This window comes from Balaenoptera borealis, assembly GCF_965194805.1.
Source record: "Balaenoptera borealis genome assembly, chromosome: 5".
In the NCBI taxonomy this organism is placed as follows: domain Eukaryota; kingdom Metazoa; phylum Chordata; class Mammalia; order Artiodactyla; family Balaenopteridae; genus Balaenoptera; species Balaenoptera borealis.
In genome coordinates this window covers 68726030-68745575 of record NC_138862.1, presented here as the reverse complement: position 1 = coordinate 68745575, position 19546 = coordinate 68726030, and the positions used below count along the sequence as shown (strand labels likewise).

At 44.3% G+C, this 19546-nt stretch overlaps 2 long non-coding RNA genes across 2 annotated transcripts; one reads left to right on the top strand and one right to left on the bottom strand.

Moving 5' to 3' along the window:
* The first annotated feature begins 788 nt into the window (after window positions 1-788).
* On the top strand, window positions 789-15290 carry LOC309630153. The gene is made up of 2 exons (XR_014245459.1): window positions 789-12558; window positions 12886-15290. It is a non-coding gene; the product is annotated as an uncharacterized lncRNA (long non-coding RNA).
* LOC309630151 lies at window positions 13703-19545 on the bottom strand. The gene is made up of 2 exons (XR_014245457.1): window positions 17681-19545; window positions 13703-17387 (listed from the first exon to the last, which is right to left on the bottom strand). It is a non-coding gene; the product is annotated as an uncharacterized lncRNA (long non-coding RNA).
* Between the last annotated feature and the right edge of the window lies 1 nt (window position 19546).

Genomic DNA, 19546 nt, shown 5'->3' with positions numbered 1-19546 from the left:
CTGGTCAGGTCTCCTAGAGGGCCATATGCCTGATGTCTCTGTATGTTCTTCACCTTCTCCTTTTTTTCTCAGGATTTAGCTTTCTAAATGGCTTCAATTACAGGGCCCCAGGCTCAAGCTCATTAAAAAAAAAAAAATTTGGCTTGCTAAAACTAAATCCAGAGTGGACCTTAGATGATACCATTTTCTCCCTTAACAATAGTATTCACATTACTAACGACTTCAAGTTTGTATTTAAAGCCAAGTGTCAAAAACCACGATGTCCTCTCATCCTCTACCTTGTGGGCTCACCCTTCTGTTGATAGTTACACGTAAATGACTCAAAACCTCGTCCCACATGTGATGGGAAACCCAACACCTTCCTCCGCCAAATACCTCTGAAGAGTCCCTGGAACAATCCAGGATGGGATTCTGGGAAGTGTCAGGGATAAGAGCTCCAACATCTGGTTTCCACTGAAGCATTTGAATCTCACTGGCACTTTGGTTTCTCTCCACCCTGTGCTGACATGAACATGATGCAGCCCCCTTGTCTTTGATTCTCTAAGGCAAGCACAAACACAAGGATATAGCAGAGTTTGATTGAAGGATTTATTGATTACAGAGGAGAGTTACATCACCACGCAACTACTACGCAACACCACAGATGGCAAATGACCTAAATGGAATAAATAATAAAAGCCCGCAGCACTCCATCCCAGGGAACTCCTCTCTGGCTAAGGCTTCTCCTCCGAGTCCCTGCCCACCCCCCCGTCCCACCCCCCCACCCCCCAATCTGTTGCATCACCTGTCTTGGGTTTCTGGCACAGAGCTCCTGAAACTCTTGCAATTTCCTGAGTGGTGACAGGAGTGCATTTTGTTATTCCTAAAGAGCCTCTCTGGACTACACCTGAGTTTATGCTAGTGAGTGACTCAGGGTGGAGCCCTTAGGAAGCTTCTGAATAGGACCTGTCCGTAGAAAGACCAAACACCTGATTAGCTTCAGGGAAGGGTATCGAGCTGGAGACTGAGATATAAAAACTCCTGAACAATAAGATTTCCAAATTGGCAAACACATTGATGTGCTGGGAGGTTGGTATACCTGGAGAGGACATGGAAGCTCTGTGCCCTCCCCATAAATACCTTGCCCATTAGGCTGTGCCAGAGTGGTATCCTTTATAATAAGCTAGTAAATTTAAGTACAGTGTTTTCCTGCATTCTAGTGAATTAGCAAACCTGAGGGTGATTGTGGGAACCCCCAAATTTTTAGTCAGCCAGGCAGAAGTGTGGGTCTCCTGGGGACTCCATTTTTGGCTGGCATCTGAAATGGGGGCAGTCTTATGGCACTGAGCCCTTAACCTATGGGGTTTATGCTAACTCTGAGAGTTGGTGTCAGAATTGAATTATTGGACCCCCATTAGAGAATCAGACAGGAGTCTTTCTGTGATGGGCATTGCTCTTATGGGGTGTGTGGGTTTGGGGGATCAGCAACTATGTAGGTCTTGGTGAGAGTCAGGTCCTGTATCGTATTACAGAAGCCCCAAAGGCTGTATTTCAGGCAGGGTGTGGGCTCTGTGATCCAAATCAGCCAATCAGCTGCTTAAGCCACTGACTTTGTTTTTGGAGCAAGTGCTACAAAAAAGCAGGGAATATTTATAAGAGGAGGACCCATGCTTGGGCAGCAGGTTCCACAGTATCCACCCCTAACCAGTTGTTCCTTGGTGTGACCTTGGCTGGGGTCCTGGATATCCAGCTTCCAGCCTGTTTTTCAAGTCTAATCCTCCAACTGTCCTATAATGGTTTTCATTTAAAAATACGTCCACAAATTTTTGGATACTCCGCTCTTCAAGAGCTGGGACTTAATTCCCCTTCCCCTGAGGATGGGCTAGACTTAGTGACTCTCTTCTCATGAATAGAATATGGTAGAAGTGACAATGTGTGACTTGCAAGACTAGGTCATGAAAGGCATCGCAGCTTCCTCCTTACACTCTTGCTTGGATCCCTCACTCTGGGGGAGGCCAGCTCCAATGCCATAAGGGCATTCAGGCAGTCTCATAGAAAAGCCCATATATAAGGGAAGAAAGCTTCCTACCAATAGCCAATGAAGCACTGAGTTTTCCTGCCAACATCCAAGCAACTGAGCTGTCTTGAAAGCAGCTCCCCAGCCCCAGTCAAACTTCAGCTAACGGAAGCCCCACCTGAGCTGCTCCCAAATGCCTGATCCATAGAAACTAGGAGACAATAAATGTGCATTGTTTTTGGGGGGCATAATTTGTTATGGAGCATAAATAGCTATTATACTTCCAGATTCTGTGAGCCAACAAAAAGCCTTCCAGAGCTTCCCTGGTGGCGCAGTGGTTGAGAATCTGCCTGCCAATGCAGGGGACACGGGATCAACCCTGGTGTGGGAAGATCCCACATGCCGTGGCGCAACTAGGCCCGTGAGCCACAACTACTGAGCCTGCGCGTCTGGAGCCTGTGCTCCACAACAAGAGAGGCCGCGATAGTGAGAGGCCCGCGCATCGCGATGAAGAGTGGCCCCCGCTTGTCGCAACTGGAGAAAGCCCTAGCACAGAAACGAAGACCCAACACAGCCAAAAATAAATAAATAATAATTTAAAAAAAAAAGAAAAAAGCCTTCCAGTAATTTCTTTTTCTACATAAATTAGCCAGTTTCTGTTGTTTACAACCAAGAGCCATGACTGGAACCACTTCTTCACATCTTCGCCCTCAACCCCAATCCACAGCCCCAGACTCTCACCTTCCCCCTTTATCAGGCAGGGTAGTTCAGATTTGGGTTTCTCATGATCTCACCAGCCTACCCAGGTTATTTCCTGGAGCTTTCACCTTCCTCACTCAAGCAGGCTGTCCAAACATCTTCCTAGCTGCAAAATCAGTCTCACCACTCCCTGAGAAGGCAAACGCAGCTGCAGACTGCAGTGGCACTAAATTACTTCCAGCCCACCTCTCCTGCAAGCCTTGCCGTCTGCCTTCTCCCCTCATCATCCACTCCCTGCTCCCTTACAGGTTTCCTGTGATCTCGTCCTCCTTTCTGGAAACCATCTCCTTCCTCAGTTTCCTCAACTTTGCCCATGCTGTGTTTCTGCCCTACCTCCTGACTGCTCTTTCTCTGTTTTTCATTCTCTCACTTCCTGAGTAAGGAGCCTGCAGCCTTTTCTTCCTCTGTGCTCTCCTTCAGCTGCCTTGGCATCTCTGGCAGCTCCAGCCCTCAGCTGAGAGTGACCCACCCCCAGTCTCTGCTTCTACAGCCGGCTCCTCTCCTGAACCTAATTATTATTTCTGTCACTGGCACCTCAGCTCAATGTCAATGTTTGAGAGCCACTCATCTTCTCTCCTGACTGCCCTCCTTCTATTAATGGTACCATCCTTCCTTCTGGAAACCAGGCTCAAACTCCCATCCTCTTTGACAGGTCCTTCTCCTTTACTGCCCCATCCCCTCAGACGCTGAGTCCACCACATCCCTTCCCTTGGTATTTCCCACATCTCTCTCCAGTCACTCAGGCTCTACTCACCTCTCAGACTGGCCTCTGCGGGCACCTCTCTATTATTATCTCTGCTTCCCATCCATGTTCCCCAAAAGGAATTGTTCCTACATACAGCCTCCAGAGCAATATTCCTAAGGAACAGTCCTTATCCTATCTATCATTTCACTTAGAAACCTTCTATTATATTCAACAGTATTAAGTACCAGCTGCATGTGAATTTATGATTCTTTGCATACAACCTACTGAAACCAACATGTGTCAGTTTAAACTGAAAATGGGAGCTAATGACATGGCTACGGGGAGATCTCATAGAACCCACAGGCAGGAATGCAGCCAAGCCTCAGACCTGAAAAACTCTTAGGACTCCATGGTGCTCTCTCTCCATCCTCACTCTGCCTTTCTCAGCATCTGCTCCTCCATCTCCTCTGCAGACCCCAGCTCTCCCCGGTACTCAGCCCCTTGCAGAAGATGCCTGCCTCACAGGAGCCAAGGTTTCTTTTTATCGCCACCACTCAAGAGACCACTCCCCAGTGGAAATGGAGTCTTTCAGTCCCGGTTTCCAGTTTGCCGGTGTGCCAGTCAGGAATCGTCTGCTTGCAAATAATGGACACCCAACACAACTAGCTTGGGCAAAAGTGTAATTTATGGGCTCTGATAAACAAGCCTTGGAAAGGGCAGGCTGGGGCAAGGCCTTCTGGACAGAAGGTTACAGGGACTGAATGTCATTTATCTCTCCATTTCCTGTGTCTGCCTGTGAGTGTTCTTTGCTTAAGGTAGACCCGCTCCTTCCACATGTTAAAGGACACTAACGACACCTGATTAGTCTTGCCACCTGAGAAGGTTGGCTCTTCTCCACAAATTCTAATTTAAGAAAAATTCTTAGAGTGGGCTCTAACTGATCCAGCTTGGGGCACGTCTCCATCCGTGGGTTAGGTGGGAGGGGCACTAGATAAGGGTAGAGGAGAAAGCATAGACTCTGGAATAAGACTGCCTGGGCTTAAATCCTGGCTCTGTTACATATTAGCTGTGTGACTCTTGGCACTTAACCTCTCTGTGCCTCAGTTTCTTTGTTTGTAAAATAAGGATAACAATAGGACCCATCTCATAGATTGTTATTAAGATTAAATTTAGAGTGCTTAGAATAGTGCCTACCGCAAAGTAAGACTCTGTGTCAGCAGTAACGATGATGATGATGATGATGATGATGATGACGACAACCACAGCAAGGGAGGATGAGAGGAGATTCACTTTTCTTGAACCATATGCTTGAGACAGGAGGAGAAGTTCAACGAAAGGAGTGTATGTTAGTCTTCTAGGGCTGCCTTAACGAAGTCCTGCAGACTGGGTGACTCAGAACAGAAGTTCATTGTCTCAGCTCTGGAGTGTAGAAGTCTGAAGTCAAGATGTGGGCAGGGTGGCTTCTTCTGTGGGCTGCAAGGGAGAATCTGTTCCAGGCTTCCCTCCTCACTTATGGTAGCCTTAGGCATTCCTTGGCTTGTAGATGCAGGTTCTCCTGTGTCTTCACATCTTTCCTTTGTATGTATCTCTCTCTGTGTCTTGATTTCCTCTTCTTATAAGGACACCAGTAGTTTTTTTTTTTTAATTTCCCTTTATTTATTTATTTATTTTATTGGCCACGCGGCATGTGGGATCTTAGTTCCCCGACCAGGGATTGAACCCGCACCTCCTGCACTGGAAGCGTGCAGTCTTAACCACTGGACCACCAGCGAAGTCCCAGGACACCAGTGTTTTAGATTAGGGCCCACACCGATGACCTCATCTTAATCATCTGCATAGACTCTATTTTCAAATAAGGTCACATTCACAGGTACTGGGGATTGGGTCTTCAACATTACTTTTTAGTAGGGGCAGGGTGGGAACACACAATTCAACTCCTAACAGATTTGGGGCAGTACTGGGGCAGACCAACAGTAAATGCCCCCTCCATTTCTAACTCCTAGGACCAAACATTCTGATCAGCCCAGCTTGGGTCAGTTGCTCATCTCTGGTCCTATCAACAGCTGCTGGAGGGGACAGTGGGGACAAGGAGTCACACTGCCCAAAATAACTGCTGGGGACAGTGGGCATGCCTCAGAGAAAGGGCTGGGATGTTGGCTCACCTGCTGGACAAACATCTCAGACACTGTCCACTCCAACATGCAGAGTGCCAGTCGCTGGGAGGTTCCTGGAGATGAGCAAGAAGATGTTTACACTAGAGCAAGGGAGAAGGTCCCCTATGAAAGCACTAATGGCAGGTACCACAGAATTAGTGCTCTAGTGGAAGCACAGACAAAGCATCAAGAGAGTGTGAGAGAGGACTGGCAAGTCCCCCATTGGAAGTAGGGTGGAGGGCGCCAGAAGGAGCCCCACTGGAGGAGTGACAGCTGAGCTATTCTTTGGAGAGGAGAACTGGGATAAGTAAAGAAAATGTAGGGGTGAGAGAGGAATAAGGAATCAGAGAATAGTGGGGAAATAACCTACGTGTCTGGGTAGTCAAGTGAAAAATGAGAAGTGATAGCAAACATTTACCGAGTAGTAATTGGGAGCCCAACACTGTTTTACGCATTCCACGTGCATAATCTCTGCTATCTTCACCATGATCTCGGTACGCTACGATCACTCTTGTTTTACAGATAAGGTTCAGTGACTTGCCCAAGTCACGTGGCCAGGAGATGGTAGAACCCGGGGTCTTATGCCTCGTCTCCTATGAAAGATTAGATTGGAAAGTTGGTTAGGCACAGAACATGGCCGGTTTTGCCAAGGGATCTGGAGTTTATTCTGGAGGAAACAAGAAGCTAATGAGGAACTGTAGGCAGAGGAGGACCTGATTGGGCCTTTATTTCAGGATGACAGCTCGGTGGCAGTGTGGAGGATGCTGAGAAGCAGGGAGAGGTTCCAGAAAAGCCAACACCTGCCGTCTCCCGCCCCACGGGGGAGAATTAACCAGTCATCCTTCTGTATAAGACAGCACCAGGAGCACCAGGGACTGTTTGCTGGCTCATTCGTTTTAATTTAATTTTTATCGAAGCATAATCTACATACAAAAAAGTGCACAACTCATAAGTGTGGCTTGATTGATTTTTCATCAGATGAACACACCCCTTAGGTTCATTCTTCACATAATGATCCTGCGTCCTTCCCTATCAAAGCCACCTCTGAAACCATCACTCTAACTACCCCATCCTGCAGTAGGAAATCTCCTACCGCTTAACGATGATTCAACATGTTCTCTGAGAATTGCGCTGCTCTTGGAAAGTGGTATGGGCAGTGGCGGAGCTGGAGGACTCTGTCACCCCGTCCAGCTGGGCCTGGCTCCCCTTACGCTTGGTGTGGCTTCAGGCAAGTTCCCTTACCTCTGTTGGGCTCAGAGTCTTCATCTGTAAAATGGAGTCAATAATGGTTAGCTTCTTTCATAATTTATAGAATTTCTATAATTTATAGAAATTTATAAAATTGATACAATATAACATTATTATATATAATACATCTAATTTATACAATGTATAAAATTAATAAATTGATTAATAAAATGGAGTAAATATTGGCCAGCACCATCTTTGTTGGTGTCCATTCCATTTTACTTTGATATACATTTTTAGAGGAGTTTTATTATTTTTTATATTTATTTATATTTTATTTATTTTCTTTTTGGCTGCGTTGGGTCTTCGTTGCTGCATGCGGGCTTTCTCTAGTTGCGGTGAGCAGGGGTTACTCTTCGTTTTGGTGTGCAGGCTTCTCATTGTGGTGGCTTCTCTTGTTGCAGAACACGGGCTCTAGGGCACGCAGACTTCTGTAGTTGTGGCATGAGGGCTCAGTAGTTGTGGCTCGTGGGCTCTAGAGCACAGGCTCAGTAGTTGTGGCGCATGGGCTTAGTTGCTCCACGGCATGTGGGATCTTCCTGAACCAGGGCTCGAACCCGTGTCCCCTACATTTGCAGGCGGATTCTTAACCACTGCGCCACCAGGGAAGTCCCTGTAGAGGAGTTTTATACAACCAGCTGGCAAGGTGCCACAGAGGACACAGAGGTCAGGAAGATGCATCTCTCCCACCTCCCCAAGCACTCCAGATATAGGGGGGAGAGGTGAAGAAGGTACAGTGTGGAAGCCAGGTACACAGATGACCCTCAGAAGATTCTCTCTCAGGTGTGGTGCTTTATGGGACTCTGATGGAATTTGTGACCTATTTTCTCTGTCTCTCTGTCTCTCTCCCCTGCTCTGAAGGGCTCTGCCCCTGGCCTAAGGGAATCCAGGCCCAGACTCAGGTGGTGCTTGGATGGGGTTGGGCTGGAAGCCGGGTCGTGGCTCCCTGAAGCACTACCAGTAAGCTTCACGGTTCATGTTGCATTTTCAGTTCTCAATGATTGTATTTCCTCCTTTCCCCACGTGCACTTCCAGCCAGTTCACCTTCAGACTGCCTCTCTCCTCTGTTCAGCCCACACCCTTGGAAGTAGAGGAGCTGTAACAGTAAAACCTCCAGGGGAGAGCCCCGCTTGCCTCTTAGGCCTCATCTCTGCCATTGGCCTCCTGGAAGGTGAGCTCCCCAGCTCTTCTTGACTTCCCGTCTCCTCTGGGAGATGGGTCCTCAGGCACACTTAGATCCCTACTCTGGGCTTCACTACGTATAGGGTGGGAGCAGGAAAAGCCATGGCCAGTGGAAATTAGTGGTTTCTGGGACATCAGAATCTTGCTCCTCTGGGATTTATTTCTGAAGTATGGAAATGTAAAAAGGATGCTGGGGGGTCAGAGGCTGGAAGTCCCGAGCTCTGGACATCAGTCCACTTCTTAACAGGCCCTGATGCTTTTGCTATTTCTTTACTTCTTTGAGCTTTAGTTTCCTTGTCTATAAAATGGGAATAATACTGACCCAACTCATCTCAAAAGGGTTAGTGGTAGCACTTTTAAAAGTGTACTTTGCTATGAGGAATGTATGAGATTATTATTCTTTACTATTGTCTCTCTTTCTTGCCACCTTGCTATTCGAAAACCTTGTAATATTTTTAAAAAATAAAATTAAAAGTGATACAATACATGCTTGAAGCACACAATCCAAGCAGTAGAGAAGGGCCTAAGGTGAACAGTTCAATTCCCCTTCATTCTCCCTCTCCCAATGCCCCAATCCCATCCTCCTAAGACCACCACTCCTGTTCATTTCTTATCTATCTTAGACACCTTCTGTGCTCATGCAAGTGAATATGCATGCAATAGGTTCTTTTTATCTCCAAATCAGAACATATTGTACATCTCTTCTGTACCTGGCTTTTTTCCTTTAGTATTTTGAAGATCTTTGCATTTAGCACAAATCTACTCTTTAATGGCTATGTGATACTCCACGCTGTGAATGTACTATGATATGTTTACCAATCCCTTAAAGTTAGACATTTGAGATTCCCATCCATTTAAGGCCCTTCAGGCTGGCAGATTGGAGACTCTACAATTGTCCCTAACATTGTGTTCTTCTGAGTTCCCTCCTCACCGGAATTCCTGGGCCTCCAAAGTCAGGGCTTGTGGGAGATGAATGCAGCCAGGCACATCCGCCCTCAGGATGGGAGGAGCAGTGGCGTGGGTTGAGGTCTCCCTAGGGCACAGGAAGCAGAGAAGGAAGTAGGTCTGGGGACATCACTCAAGGTCATTGCCTCTGTTGACCTCCTCAGCCTCCCTGCCTGTCTGTGTATCCACGCGGGGAAGCTCACTCTCCTATTAGAATCACCTAGGGAACTTTACAATCTCAGAGCTGGACCACACCCCAGGTCAATTAAGCCAAAATCTCTGAGATCTGGCCCAGGACATCCAGTATGATAATTATTTCAAGTGATTCTACTGTGCAGTCACAAAAACTACAGCCCAGAAGCCTGGAGATAAAAATGGCATGACAAACCTTAAGGCCTTCACTTTCTTCCTCTTGTTTCAACCCTATGAGAGAGGTAGGATTATCCCACAGCAAACAACCTAGAATGCATTTACCCAGCATGCATGCATGATGCATACAGGAAGTGGTTCTTATTCATTCCTTGCTAAGTATTTATCTGGTCACTGTTTTGACTCATTCAAAATCGTTTATGTAAACTGGTAAGAATCTTTCAGCAGGCAGTTTGGTAATATGTATCAAGAGCCATAAAACTGCTCAAAATCATTGGCCTACTTATTCCACTTTTGGAATCCATCCTAGAGAAGTAACATAAATATGGGGGAAAGGCTATATGCATAAGATGTTCATTGCAGCATTATTTATATTAATGGAAAACTGGAGAAACCTAAATGTCCAATGATACAGGTATGGGTAAGTAAACTGTGGTACAACTAGAATATTAAGTAATCGTTACTTAATAAGTGCTAGAATATTAAGTAATCGTTAAAATTATTGCTATGAAGACAAAGCAATAATATGGAAACTGCTTGTGCCATAATGTTAAATGAAAACAGAGGATACAAGTGTGTGGATACACTTTGATCACAACTGTGGGCAGAGAAAACTGAATGTAAAGGAAAAAATTATAAAGGAAAAGAACAGAATGCTAACAGATTGTGTTAGGATGACAACTTCCCTACTTTCGAAGCTTTTACATTGCTACTTAGATGGAAACAAATTGTAAGAAAATTCTGCCTTGTGTATTTGTTCATGTCTGTCTGAGACTAGGGGCATCCTGATGTTCAGGTCTTCACCTACCATGCAGAGGCCAAAATCTAGTGCTTCAGGCTTCACCCAGTGCTTCACCCAACACAAAAGCCTGATAATAGTGGATAAGAAGTCAGAAGATCTGGTTTTTAGCCCCTGCCCCAGTTTCACAGTTTGATCTTGAGCAAATCATTCCTCCTTTCTGAACCTCAGTTCCTTCATCTGGGAAACAACAGATTCAACTAGAAGGATGCTCAGAACCTTCCGGTTCTGAAACGTGGTGAGCATGATATTGATGACACTGAAGACGATGTTAATGAACCCCAAGTGCATTCAGCAGCATTAAATGGCAGACTAAGAGGCAGAAAAGTATCTCCCCTAAAACCTCTGCAGGCAGGCTACCTCTGTTCCTTATGTCCACATTCAGAGTCGCTCCCCTTCCCTGCCCCACATTGAAATCCTGAAAAGCATAGCTGAATAAATGTAAGGCAAATCACACACCTCGCTTCAATATTTGGTAGTTTCTCTCCACATCACTCACGTATGGTCACATATATGACTTGTAAATGTAAGTGCCCCTGGAATATGCAGGAGAGTGCGTGGAGCCAAACAGGAAGCCCTGTTCCACCCCCCACCCCCGACTTTTCATCTTGATAAAGTGATTTTCGTCAACAGGCAGAGGACGGGGAGCCAGAAATCAGTGACAACACAGCTCACTGGGGCTGCGTAGCCCTCCGCTTGGGGAGAGGTGTCTCTCTTATATGATGCGGATGCACCAGCCTGGGGCTACAGAATAACAGGGAGAAAGGTCTGGAGTTGTTAAAAGCAGAATCATTCTGAGGGGAAGAGAAATTGAAATCCCAGGATTTAAAGAGAGCGATAAAGGTGATGATGGGAAATGAGAGGCCCAGGGATACACAGTGAGGCTTGCCTCATCTGGCAGGAAGGAATATGCTGCTGGGATTAGTACATTTTCCACATGACTGAAGTTTAACTGTCCAAGTGCCGGGACTTGACCCTTAACCCCATTAGAATGCTTCTCGATCTTCTTAAGTGTCTGTATGGAACATAATTTAGACTTTTTCTAATAACACAAGGGACTGGGACCAGGAGTTATATATTTGGGGGGGTGATTATTTGTGACTGCCTGTATTCCCCACTGGACTGTCTAGGACATGCCTGGCCCAGAGCAGGCACTCAAGACATATTTGTTGAATGAGAGAGAACCCTTGCTCTATAATACGCTGTATTATGAAGAACTCTGTTGGCCATAAGTATCAGAAAAGGACTCATGCTAAGCTAGGCAAAACTGGAGATAGTCAGAGGGATTTATGGGGTGTCTAACTGGAGTCTGAGCTCTAGGCATTCACTGGGACTAGGCTGGAGTCCTGGGGGCTGGGGGGTACCCAAGGAAAGTTCCTTCTCTCTGCTTATCTTTGGGCTCCTCCTTTCATGTTCTCTCTCATTGCTGACCATGTTTTTCTGCTCTGCAGAACAGCGCTACTTTCATCTTCAAGTTTATAGGTCCTCAGTTTCAGAAAGAGACTAGCCCTTCTTTTCGGTTGTTTCAGTTCCTAAACTTCCAGCGATAGGACTCCATTTGGCCCAGTTTGGTTGGTGTGTATCTCAGAACAATAGGATGACCACCCTGGAAACTTTATAGGTGGAGTTGGAGGGATCCCCAGATAAAGGAGTATGGATTCACGAGACAGTAGGCACTGACAACATTCGCATTATCTCTATTAATCTTTACAATAACCTTTAAGGTGGGTGAGCCTGTTATCTGCACTTTTTAAAAAAAATAAATTTATTTATGTTTACTTTTATTTATTTTTGGCTGCGTTGGGTCTCCGTTGCTGTGTGTGGGATTTCTCTAGTTGCAGCAAGCGGGAGCTACTTTTTGTTGTGGTGCGCAGGCCTCTCATTGCGGTGGCTTCTCTTGTTGCGGAGCATGGGCTCTAGGCGCATGGGCTTCGGTAGTTGTGGCTCACGGGCTCTAGAGAGCAGCCTCAGTAGTTGTGGCGCATGGGCTTTGTTGCTCCGTGGCATGTGGGATCTTCCCAGACCAGGGCTCGAACCCGTGTCCCCTGCATTGGCAGGCTGATTCTTAACCACTGTGCCACCAGGGGAAGCACTATCTGCAATTTTTAAGTGAAAAAACTAAGGTTGAAAAAGATACAGAATTTGCCCAAGGTCACACAACTAGGTAAAGGTGGAGGAGGCTGGAGGCAGGGTGGTAGGAGCCAGGTGCCTTCAACGCCTGGGCATCTCTCCATGCCGTGCAGTCTCTGGTCAGCCACCCAAACTGTGGCCATCGCCCTGCCCTGCGGTAACTGTGGCAGACAGGATGGCCCATAGGGGTGAATGATCACTGACCCCAGGAAACGCCCTGCAGATTGCTCTCTTGGAAAAGCCCCAAAGTCAGCTTGCTTTTCGGCTATTTGTTTCTCTCCCATAAAGCTAGGTGAAGGGGCTTCCCTGGTGGTGCAGTGGTTGAGAATCTGCCTGCTAATGCAGGGGACACGGGTTCGAGCCCTGGTCTGGGAAGATCCCACATGCCACAGAGCAACTAGGCCCGTGAGCCACAACTACTGAGCCTGCAGGTCTGGAGCCTGTGCTCTGCAACAAGAGAGGCCGCGATAGTGAGAGGCCCACGCACCGCGATGAAGAGTGGCCCCCGCTTGCCACAACTAGAGAAAGCCCTCACACAGAAACGAAGACTCAACACAGCCAAAAATAAATAAATAAACAAATAAGTTTATAGAAAAAAAAGGAAAAAAAAAATACCTAGGTGAAGGTTGTATCCTGCCTGCTCTTGGGGGCAGTGTACTGCAAGTTGCCTTTCTGCAAAATTAATTAGCGAATCAAAGGTCAGAGCTGCCTTCTCCCCAGTGATTGCTCTGGCCTCCAGAATAGCTTTTTCCTCTTCACTGTGGCCATCCATGTCTTTTAACCCTTCAGCAGCTGTGGAAACCATATCAGTTATTTCTGCATCTCTACCATCGTGAACTAGATTGGGACCCACCATGCCTTCACGTGTAGGAGGTTTGTGTTTGGATGTGAAGGAAGATTATCGTTCACCATTGCCAAGAAATTGTGCAGAAGTGTTTGGACACAAATTTATTCAAGACATCACTATTATCATCCTCTTCTTCATCGGATGTCACTTTTCTCCAAATATGCCATTGGTCACAATTTCCTCAAGTTCTTTTTTTTTTTTAAGTACTGCTAAAGTACTTTTTTAAATATACTTTTTTTGCTAAAGTACCTTTATTTATTTATTTTTGACTGTGTTGGGTCTTCATTGCTGCACGTGGGCTTTCTCTAGTTGTGAGCGGGGGCTACTCTTCATTGTGGTGCACGGGCTTCTCATTGTGGCAGCTTCTCTTGTTGCGGAGCACAGGCTCTAGGCGCACGGGCTTCAGTAGTTGTGGCACGCAGCCTCAGTAGTTGCGGCTCACGGGGTCTAGAGTGTAGGCTCAGTAGTTGTGGCGCATGGGCTTAGTTGCTCCACAGCATGTGGGATCTTCCCGGACCAGGGATTGAACCATGTCCCCTGCATTGGCAGGCGGATTCTTAACCACTGCACTACCAGGGAAGCCCTCCTCAAGTTCTTTTTAATGTTTGACTTTCAACAGACTCTTAGGCACAAGCAATATGAAAGCCATATCTTTAATATTGTCACAAGGCTGAAGAAATCCTCTGTAGTGTCTACTTGTTAGAGCAGCTTGCTCATGACATTTGTTTTGTAATAATACTTCATATTCAGAATATTCCCCTGGTCCATAGGTTAGATCAGGGAAGTAACATGGAGGGGGTGATGGAGAGGGCAGGAAGCTGGTAAAAATATCATCAGACAATAACCTCAGAGAGCATTTTATAATTATCTAGTAATAAGATAGCTTTGCTTACCTACAGAGCTCTGTGGTTCTCAAGTAATCTTTCATATAAGGTTCAGAAGGATGTTAGTACTGTTTAAAAAAAAAAAGAAACAGGTCCAAAATGGAGGCACCTGTGCTAAGCCCATGTCACCAGATCAGGACAATACCTAATCTAATCGCAGTTTCAACCTTTTCCAGGAATGTAATCTTAACTGCTCAGCCTGGAATTTCCCTGTCAGCACCAGTGAGGCAATGCACCTAATAGATCCTTTTGTCCCCCAAAGAAAGGTGACATTGCCTGAAATAATTCTTTTTTTTTCTTTATGACTTCCTTGTCCCACCCCCTCTCTGCCTTTAAAATCTTTTCCTTTTCTGTAGCTCTTTGGAGCTCCTTTTTGTTGCTAGATGGGTTGCTGCCTGATTCATGAATCACTGAATAAAGACAATTAGAGTTTTAAAATTTACTCCGTTGAATTTTGTTTTTTAACAAAAATTTGGTGGCAGCAAGGTGAACATCTGATGGTGTTCAGAGATACTGAGAAACACAGGTGTGATACCCTCAAACCTCTTTTTGAGGTCCGTCCTTCTTGACATTTCTGAGAGCCAGGGGTAAGTTCCTCTCGGTTCCAAGCTCCACTGTCTTTGCACTGAGCTCCTGATCTAACTAACTGGTTTTCCTTTGTAGAGCAGGTCAGCTTGAGCTGCTAGACAGTTCTACCTGGAGCTCAGACCCTACCCTTTATTTCGGACCACAGTTCCCAGGTTTTTCAGTAGAAACCCCAGCCCTCAATTCTGACCCAAGATCCACATAAGAACTGTTAATGACAGTGCACAGCTCCCCATTTATGCGGCGCTCCTAGTCTGCAGTTCCCATTTGTTGAAATCCGCTGGTTCAGTCCTTTCCCCAGTCCAAGGTTCCAAGGGAGGGATTGGTAGTGGTACCCACAGGTCCTTTTCTTGACCAGGATGTAGTAACATCTCTCGGTTACTGCCAATATATTAAGGTGCACATGTTTGTTTGTCGTTTTATGTAGATAAAGGCTAATTGCTAATGGGAATCTCAGAAGTCAAAGAAGCTGCAAAAATTCATGGGCACAGGTCAAGCATTTAAGAGCTGTTAGAGCACTTGCCACCTTACCCAAAGACTCCTGTGTTAGGATAAGTGGTCATGGAACAGGTTAGATTGACGCTAAGTCACCTGCCAATCTCAAGAAAATGTCCATGCAAGAAGTACACTGTAAAACACAACATAATCCCCAACCCCTCAGCACACCCCTCTTAGGTATTAGTTTGGCTCAAGAGACCCAATGGCTTAGCTTAAATAAATAAATAAATAAATAAATAAATAAATAAATAAATTTAAGAAATGGAATCTTTAAATCCAAAGAGCTAAGTGAGCCACCTTTCAGCACACCTGCTTATTTTATGTCTAAGAGCTGCAGTCCTGGAAGCTATAAATAACTACAGAAAATGGCTAAAATCTTACTAAAGACAACCTAGAATCTTGTGTCCTGAGAACTTGGCTTGGTAACCATCAGGTTGGGGGCCCCAAAATATGGCTGGCAGAAATGTGGGCTGTGGGACTGGTAGCGCAGTAGATAAGACTCCGTGCTCCCAATGCAGGGGCCCTGGGTTCGATCCCTGGTCAGGGAACTAGATCCCACATGCATGCTGCAACTAAGAGTTTGCACGCCACAACTAAGGAGCCCACATGCTACAACTAAGACCCAGTGCAACTAAATAAATAAATATTTTTTTTAAAAAAGAAATGTGGGCTGCACCCCATTTGCAGCTAGATATGGCTGACAGAAATGTGGGTTGACCTTCATTTGTGGCTAAGGGTCCTACCAAATTGCTGCCAGCCCTCAGGGGAATTACAACCTAGAACTACAGTGACTATTATGAGGAATGTTCCAAATAGGTAAGATCATTTAAGAAGTACATTTTAAAACAAGGGCCTGCAAATCAAAATAACAGAATGAGATACATGTTTTAATTTGTATACAGAAGGCTCCAAAAGGCTTCAAAATTCCAAAATAGCTTCATTGAAAGATTTGTTGCAAAAGGCTAATAAAAAATTAAAGATAACAAGAGGTACCTAAAATAAAAGACTCTAAGATTGTTGCAACTCCTACTGTTCCCCTCTATCATCCTTTACTTGAGTATTCGGTCTAGCAATCTCCGTCCGGATTGTCTTTCCTCTCTGAAAAGACTACAAGACCATAAACAAAAGTCAGCCAAGTTAATGATCTTACAGACATCCTCATATCTTCCTTTAAAGGAGTGCCCTTGTATAGGCCTCTCCCAGAGTTCACAAGACTCTGAGGGATTTTGCTGATAAATTACTATGATATTCCCTTTAAACAGCCAAGGGGAAACTAAAATTAAAATTAATAAAAAACCTTTCCTTATAGGAAAGGAGATGTTAAACTTACTTGATAATTTGAATTCAGCTTATTTGTTATGTAAAATTACATGGGAAGCATTGCCAAATAAGATGTAATACTAAGCTTTCTTTATGTTGTACTTGTATAGGTATATGCTATGAGTGTTCCAGACATTGTGTAAAATTCCAAAAGTCTGATATGACCTGGTATGATGTTATCAGCATAATTCCAGTTATCATTTTAAAGTGTTGTGTGTCACAGAAACAACAAATTTCCTCATCAATTCCATTATAATTAACTCTCATCAGATCTTTAACAATGGGCATTTTTAAAAAATCTTTTGTCAATTACAGACATTTATTGTTTTACTCTGATGCCTTTACAAAAGCATTCCTACAAAAGTACTTCATCTTCATGGAAATTTAAGGAAAAGACTTTTGACAAGTACAAGTTTATGATAAATTTAAGATCATAAAACAGACCTGGGTAAAAATTTCCAGAACTAATGGGAAAAATGGATTCAAGCAGAACAAGAATTAATAACATGGACTGAATAAACTGAGGAGGATTATCATAATTTTTAGACTTTTTGTTTGAAACATTGCTGATTCTTTTACATCTTATTTTTCCAGACTTAACAAAACATTTTTCTCTTTTCTCTTAAAGCTTAGCAACAATTTGACAAGATATACCTCTGTGAACAATGATGAAACATTTACTATTTTTCCCTATCTGATCTTGCCAAAATTTGGAAACTCTTACATATTTTTTTCATGGCAACACAGTCATTTGCATAAGTTCAATAAAAATCTATTCTCCTTGTAACAGAACACAATTTGAAACATTGGCTATATTACCAAGGCTTTGACTGGATTGTGATATTTGACAGAGACATGCATAGACTCAGATATGGTCAATTCAGCTTTAAGGAAATAAAGTTGACTTTTTGGAGCCAATAAAGCCTCTTGGAAAACCAACCTGGTACCTTGCTTACAAGGTTCCATCAAAGCCATCTTAAAAATAACCTATATGGGGACTTCCCTGGTGGCTCAGTGGTTGAGAATCTGCCTGCTAATGCAGGGGACACGGGTTCGAGCCCTGATCTGGGAAGATCCCACATGCCGCGGAGCAACTAGCCCCGTGAGCCACAACTACTGAGCCTGCGCATCTGGAGCCTGTGCTCCTCAACAAGAGAGGCCGCGATAGTGAGAGGCCCGCGCACCGCGATGAAGAGTGGCCCCTGCTTGCCACAACTAGAGAAAGCCCTCGCACAGAAACGAAGACCCAACACAGCCAAAAATAAAAAATAAAAAATAACCTATAAGGTCAATCAATATTCTTGCTGTATTTATGTAAATAATCAAGCCAAATTTACTGCATACAAATTGTTTTATTATTATTGTCCTTGGAAAAAAGAAATGGGGATAATTGTAGAGAGAAAAATTGTGTTTGCATCTTTGTCTATATTAGATTCTAGTCCTGTTAATTGTCTTTGAGGTTTTGTTATATATCTATAAATTGGACTGGATTCTGAAATCTAGTTTCCTCAAATATCAGGCTATGACTCTCCAAACTAATGATTCCAATTTTCTCCCACCCTTCTGATTTGTAATCAGTAAAAACAAAGACTGCCCTTGAATTTTCTTGGAAGGGACTAAGCCAGATTATCCTCACTACTCAGATGGCAGCTAGACTTCAGGGACTTGAACCTTGGATGTACATCTCACAGCTGAAGAAGGCTCCCGTCATCTGGTCCTGCACAAATGTTAAGAGACATCCATATCAAATCAACTAGGAAGAGAAATAGTCGACGTAGACTGCTTCCTCCCAAGATGCCAGATCAAGACTTCATACCTAAACTAAACATGAAATCATTTTTTCTTCCCTTTCTTTCCTTTACTCTGGTATTGGCCTGGAAAGATAATGCCATCATCCATATCTAAGGGGATATGGGTCAGTTAGGTTTTTCCTAACCTGAAATAAAAAGTTGTTCTAAATTCCATAGGTAACCCCCCTTAGCAATAATAATAATAATAATAATAATAATAAGGGGGGTAACCTATGGAATTTAGAACAACTTTTTATTTCAGGTTAGGAAAAACCTAACTGACCTTTGGTTTGAATAGGCAAATGCAACAGTCTCTGCAAATGAATCTATTAACAGTGCCACCTTAGTGAAAGTGGTTTGTACGCTGACAGGATTTATCCTTGTCTGTGGTGGTTATCATTCTCCTTGGGTCTATGAATGCCTCGATGGCTGGTGCATAACCACGCAACGCCTCTTAGGTTATCTAATTATGCCCCTGTTTACACAGAGACACCTCATTGGTCAACTCCCCTGAATTTACATCATCAAATTAGAAAGGACCTACTAGGAGGCTTCTATAATTCAGAATTCGCTTCCTTTGACAGGTCCCTACTTCCCTGTTTAGGAATGACTACACATGAGGCTATGATCAGAAACATCTCCTTAATTCTTAAAGATATTGCAGAATCCACTGTTAAAGCAATAGCTGCCTCCCCACCACCCCAAATCCTTAGACTCTGTGGCCAAGCTGTTCCTGATAGTAGAATAGCCCTTGATTATCTTTGAGCTGAGCAAGGAGGTATCTGTGCTGTGGCCACCACCACCTGCTGTACCTGGGTTAACTCTTCTGGGGAAGTTAAGGCTCAGTTACATAAGATCACTGACCAAGGCACTTGGCTTTAAAAGGTGACTCCTTTAATGGGGACTTTCTTTGACTTACTTGATTTTGATTGGTTTGGGTGTTGGGGATCTTGTCTCCAAAGAACACTCTAAATATTGGTTATTATCCTGCTTATAATAAATAATCATAGGACTCTCTCTGGCGCCTTGTATTCTCTCAAAGGCTTTAAATGCATGTTTGCAACCACTGACCACCCAGGAAATGATCTCCCTAAGACTAGAACATTAGAAAAGAAGCCAAGAGAATGACCGACTTAAGGATTGTAAACCCAGAGCCATGACCTGTGAATGTCACAGAGATTAAGCAAAGATGTCATGACCTATAGATAACACACAAAGGATCAACAAAAGCTGTGAGTAGTAGCTGGGAGTGATGCCAATAGCTTAAATTTTGTTCACATCTCTCAGTTAAGCTGAGAGTTTGATCGCAAAGGGGGAATTGTTAAAAAAAGAAAGAAAGAAAGAAAGAGAGAAAGA